Genomic DNA, 6,509 nt, shown 5'->3' with positions numbered 1-6,509 from the left:
GATTCGTCCATTTTTTTTTCCAAAAATTCACATACATTAGGATCCACTTTTATCCAGCAAATAATTCCTAAAACAATATCGTGTCCTAGTGCCATAAAAACGCGTCCTGGCCTAGACCAGAAAGTTAAACTTTCACTATTATTACACGATTCATATTTTTTAATTCTAAAACTCCTAAAAGCATAAAAAATATAGCTACAGAAACATGCATTAGCATAATTTGCAGAAAGAGAAAAAGGAACAATATGGAGAGAAAACACGCAAAGACATGAACGTAAAGAAAAAGGGACGGAAAATGGAACGGAAAGAAACAGAGAAAGCGCTTTCAACTTTCCATAAAAAATGCAGAAAAGTAAACGTGAATATTCGGGACACACGTTCACGTTATATTTACTGATGACAGACTTCAAAGGCTAACTACAAACATTTGGCGGTCATTGATCAAAACCCATCACTTTCATATTTTCTAATCTGGACACTGAGCGAATCATATCAGGAAAATTGAAGACTTATAAAACGCTGGCGACATCATCCTCGTGTGCGATTCGTGTGGCAACAGTCAACATTTTCCTTGATTTGAGGCTAACAGTCTCCAACATTTCGGGACTTACACACCCACATTTGATAAGGCTGTCGTACTGTCAACTGAAATCTCGTAATAAAAAAATGGTTGGTAAAGAGGCTTGAGCGGAGCGTAGTATACCATTGCACTGAGCAGAAACACGGCCGATGGAAACAGAAAGTCCAGAGGAAGTTGCTGGAAACTTTTTTTCGAGACGTGTTTCAAAGAGAAGATGAGCTAAAGAGGGAGAGAAAGGGAAAGAATATAGGAAATGAACGAAACAGCGCAAAGAATACGGGAGAAAAAAAGTCTGATGAAAGCCATGGAAAAAGAAAGAGAAAAAAAAGAGAAAAAAAGAGAAAAGAAAGAAAATACGAGGGTAGGTACAAATCATGCTACCTGAGGCTCTGAAAATAATAAGCTGAAAAGAAAGGTAGAGAGAGAGAGAGAGAGAGAGAGAGAGAGAGAGAGAGAGAGAGAGAGAGAGAGAGAGAGAGAGAGAGAGAGAGAGAGAGAGAGAGAGAGAGAGAGAGAGAGAGAGAGAGAGAGAGAGAGAGAGAGAAAATGGTGATACTATATAATGAAACACACGACAAATAGGAAATGAAACAAGAGATAAAAAAAAAAAGATTTAGTGAAAGTCATGGACGAGGAACAGACGAAAAACATAAATAAGCAAAAGAAAATAAAAAAAACATACCAAGCGACACACACACACACACACACACACACACACACACACACACACACACACACACACACATTATTTTTTTTATTTAATGCAAACGTTTAATCTCATCTCATTTTCCACGCTGTTTCGCTTTAATTATTGCCTAAAAAAGTTTGTGATTTCCTTTTTCACGCTAAATAACCACGACGATCATCAACACCATTAGCACCACCACCACCACCACCTGCAGTGCTACCAATGTCATCACCATCACCACTACCACCATCATCACCACCACCTCCACCACCAACACCCCTGCCGCAAACATCATCACCATCATCATCAACAACAACAACAACAACAACAACAACAACAACAACAACTTTCACTGATCTGGGCCACGTTCAAAGGGCGTGAAAGCTAAAAAAAACAGAAAAAAAACAGAGTGAAGAAAAGAAGAAAAGAAAGAAGATAAAAAAAAACTCCGGAGGCCGCGAAGGAATGCGTACAAGGCGACAGATTAAAAAAAGCAAACAACTTCAAACAAGCAACACCAGGTGGAGGGAGGGAGGCGCAACACAACAGCATACAGAGCCTCCACCCATGCACTATGCCCGCCGCCCTTCCTCTCCCTGCCTCACCTGAGCATGCCAAGCCCCGCCCTATACCCCGCATCTCTCAACTATCACCCTACAGCCCTGTCCTCGACCTACCCTTGTCCCTGTCCTGTTTAAGATCTAACCCCATAGCTTGCTTTATCGGTATTCTAAGATATTTCCGCCTCTCACATATTTCCCAAGGCCGCAAAGGAGATGAATTGGGGTTCTCGTGAGCGTGTGCTTTCTCTCGCGTTCATGGTACAGAAACTACGTCAAACTATCAACACCAGGGTCATAAAACTACCCACCCATGGAAATGCCTCCCTCTACTGCTACGAAAGTCTTGTCAAATGTGTGTACTTTAACGATGAAATGTTTAAGTATACGTACAGAAGCCTTGTCAAATTACCAAAAGGATCAGTAAACTACCCGTGAAAGTGCCTTAAACTCCAAAGAAAGCCTTGGTAAATATGTGTGTGTGTGTGTGTGTGTGTGTGTGTGTGTGTGTGTGTGTGTGTGTGTGTGTGTGTGTGTGTGTGTGTGTGTGTGTGTGTGTGTGTGTGTGTGTGTGTGTGTGTTTGAACGCCGAAATGTGTTTTTTTTTTTTAAGAATGCAGATTTTTACTAAGTCTCATGCTATCTTCGTCTTGCTCCCGTTCTCATCCTTACCTTATCTTCTCCCCCTTACCCAACCTCATCGGACTACCTCCCCCCACGACCCTCCTCCCCTCGATCCATGCTCCACCCCATACCCAAATCCTCATGCACGGAATCACATTGCTCGCTTCCCTATTCAAGACCTTGGCCCTACCAGACACACACACACACACACACACACACACACACACATATACACACACACCCCTGCACACACACGCAAATATACGGCCGCAATATCCAAAGAGCGAACCCACATCACACGCTTCTAAGGCATTATTTTGGTGATATGCATCGTGGCAGGTGACGCGTGGGAGAGGAAGTTGCCCTTGACAAAACCCGGGAGACTCAACCACCCAGCCAAAAAGCGGGGTGGGGAGAGAGAGAGAGAGAGAGAGAGAGAGAGAGAGAGAGAGAGAGAGAGAGAGAAGGGGGGCGGGGTAGTGCAATCTAATTTCTCGTGATTTTAATAGCCAAGTCTCTCCACGTTTTCTTTCCTCCCTTGACATGTTTAAGGTTTGGGGGATACTTATGCAGATTAGCGATAAAGTAAAAAGAATCAACTAACTACAAAGACTGTCAGGAGCATACAAAGTAGACACACACTATTTCTTGTAATTGTCTGGGAGTTGAAATGTTTATGCTTTTCATTTTACTTTATTTCTTTTTCTCCTTTTCTTCTTCTTTTTAGTCTTCTTCTTCCTGTTTTATGTTCCTTCTTTTCTTTAATTCTCTTCTTGGTCTTTGCTTCCTCTGCGTTGTCGTCTTTGCCTTTTGTTTTGTTATCTCCTCCTTCGTTTCTATTTATCTTCTTCTTCATCTTCCTCTTCATTTTCTACATCTTCTTCTACATCTTCTAATTTTTTCTTTTTCTTCTTCTTCTTCTTCTTCTTCATCTTCTTCTTCTCTTTTTCATCATCATCATCATCATTATCATCTTCCTTTTCTTCTACTTCTTCTTCTTCTTCTTCTTCTTTTTCTTCTTCATCCTCATCTACATTGTCTACATCTTCTTCTTCTTCTTCTTCTTCTTCTTCTTCTTCTTCTTCTTCGTTACCATCCCCTCCTCTTCCTTCTCTTCTTTAACTTCTCCATCATTTCTCATCAACCAACGCTTCAAAACAATCTCACCCACTCCATAATTCACAACCATTGGCAAAGAGGAGGTGAAGGTCAGAGGCAGCAGCAGCAGTCACCAGAAGGCGTCTCCAGCCTATACTGCGCTAAATCAGAGCCATGCGTTTTCCTGCCGGCAGCTGATTCGGACAGGAACTGAGGCATGAGTGGGGGCAGGAAGGGGTTTGGAGAAGGGGGGGTGCAGTAAGGTCAAGGGCGTCTAAAGGGGTGGAAGGGAAGGGAAGAGAGGAGACGAGAAGGGTATCACCAGGACTCGGCAATATATAGGTCGGTATTTTAAGACGCTACCGACTCTCACATCAATGATTTCAACAGGCCAAAATATAAGGGAAAATGCGTTCTTATGAGTGTTTTTTTAGAGTTCATGGTACAGAAGCCTTGTCAAACTTCCACCAGGGTTAAAAAAAACTACCCTCTGGAAAGGCCTACAACTCCTTCGAAAGCCATGTCGAATGTGTGTGCTTGGGAGCCGAAATGTTTAAGAATACGACCCGGGGAAACTTCTGAACAGGTGGACGGAGGTTGGTTGATAGATTTGCATACCTAGGATTTGCGCGGCTCACCTTCGCTCATAAACACAAACATCAAAGGCTTGCAATGATGCGCTTTAATCAGTGGTGAATTAGTCGTAGATGATGATGTTATGGCGTGTCTATATGCGTGTGTTCTATTTCAGGTGTGTGTGTGTGTGTGTGTGTGTGTGTGTGTGTGTGTGTGTGTGTGTGTGTGTGTGTGTGTGTGTGTGTGTGTGTGTGTGTGTGTATGTGTGTGTGTGTGTGTGTGTGATCTGTTTTCCGAAGCTCATGGTATTAATTTTGCTCCACCATGCTTCCTACCTCCCCTACGACCGCCCCCCCTCCCCTCCCAGACGCTGACATCCCACCCCCCACCCCCCCCACACACACACAACTGGGACGTCGGCAAAGGCTCAACTCCACTCTCACTTCAGCAGACTGTCATGAATACTAAGCAACGATAACGTAAACTTAAATTGGAGAACCCGGGAGGCATCAAATACAAAGGGACGCTAACAACCAAGGGAGGAGCATTAGCAGACGGTCTGGTGACACAGTGCCGCCTGGCTAAGTTCTAAGGTGACAGAGTGGGTGCCAACTCCACTTGGCACCTCACGCCTAACCGTATAAGCGAGAGGAGAGGAAGGGGGATGGAAAGGCATAGGGTGGTGGGGAGGTGTAGGGGACGAAGTAAGGGAGGAGAAATGTCAAAGTAAGAGAAAGTTAAAAAATGGTGTATGGCACAGAGGGAAATAGAGGAGGCGAGGGTTAGAAAAATGTAGTGTAGCAAGAGGCGAGGAAGGGGGATGGGATGGCATGGGGTGGACAGGTGTAGGGGATGTCATGGAGGGGAAATGTCAAAGAAGAAGAAAGAAATGATGTATGGCACAGAGAGACGAAAGTTTAAGGCATGCAGACCTAAGAAAGAGGCGAGGATTGAGGTTAGAAAAGGATGGAGTCAGGAAGGAGAAATGTTAATGTCAAACAGAGGAAAGAAAGGATGACATAGAGGAGGCGATAGTTTCAAGAATGCAAAGTGTAGAAAGAAGCGAAGATTGAGGTTGGCATGGGATGGACGGTATTGGGTGCATAAGGGGATGAAGTTAGGGAAGAGAAATGTTAATGTCAAAGAGAGGAAAGAAAGTGTGTATGGCAGAGAGGCGATAGTTTTAAGAATGCAGAGTATAATAAAAAGACAAAGATTGAGGTTGGCATGGGATGGATGGTATCAGGTGTATAAGGGAATGAAATCAGGGAAGAGAAATGTCAAAGTATAAGAGAAGAAAGCAATGAGGTATGTCACAGAGAGGCGAGAGTTTCAAGAAAGCACAGTTAGGCAAAGGACGAGGATTAAGGTTGGCATGGGATGGACGGTATTAGGTTCATAAGGGGATGAAATCAGTGAAAAGAGATGCCAAAGTAAAGAAAGGAAAGAAATGATGTACAGTACAGAGAGGCGAAAATCTAGGCAAGGAAGCGAATAGGGGAAGACGGGAAGCGGCAACAAAGACTTGGGAAGAAAAAGGAAAGGGAGAAGAATAAGAGAAGGAAGAAAGAGAGGAAGCTGATGACTGCGGAAAAGGAAGAAAGTCATGAAGGAGAAAAACGACGCAGTGAGTAAAGAAGGAAGAGGGAAGAGAAGGGAAAGGCAGAGAAAGACGAGGATTCAAGAATGCGGAGTCAGGGAGGAGAGACAAAGAGAGAGCAATGACACAGAGAAAAGAAATCGTAAGGCAAAGAGAGGTATAGATGCAAGAAGGTTTATGAGGCAAATGAATGGAGACGGGAAGGACGGTGCGAAGTGAAGGTTAGGAGGTTGGGGTTCGGTTAGATTAGGTTAGGCTAGGTAAGGTTAGGTAAGGTAAAGTAAGGTTAGGTTAGGTTAGGTTAGGTTAGGTTAGGTAAGGTAAGGTAAGGTTAGGTTAGGCTAGACTAGGTAAGGGTAAGGTTGTTAGGTTAGGTTAGGCTAGGTTAGGTAAGGTTAGGTAAGGTAAAGTAGGGTTAAGTTAGATTAGGTTAGGCTAGGCTAGGTAAGGTTAGGTAAGGTTAAGTTAGGTTAGGTTAGGCTAGGTAAGGTAAGGTAATATTAGGTAAGGTACAGTAAGGTTAAGTTAGGTTAAGTTAGGCTAGGCTAGGTAAGGTTAGGTAAGGTTAGGTGAGGCAAAGTAGGGTTAAGTTAGGTTAGGTTAGGGTAGGCTAGGTTAGGCTAGGTACGGTTAGGTAAGGTAAAGTAAGGTTAAGTTAGTATATGTTAGGCTAGGTTAGATAAGGTTAGATTAGGATAGGTAAGGTAAGGTACAGTTAGGTCAGGTTAGGTACGGTTATGTTATGTTAGATTATGTTAGGTAAGGTTAGGAGGAATATATAAG

Source organism: Eriocheir sinensis, chromosome 14 (genome assembly GCF_024679095.1).
Source record: "Eriocheir sinensis breed Jianghai 21 chromosome 14, ASM2467909v1, whole genome shotgun sequence".
Lineage (NCBI taxonomy): Eukaryota > Metazoa > Arthropoda > Malacostraca > Decapoda > Varunidae > Eriocheir > Eriocheir sinensis.
The sequence above is the reverse complement of the archived record's forward strand: the minus strand, read 5'-3'. Positions refer to the sequence as shown.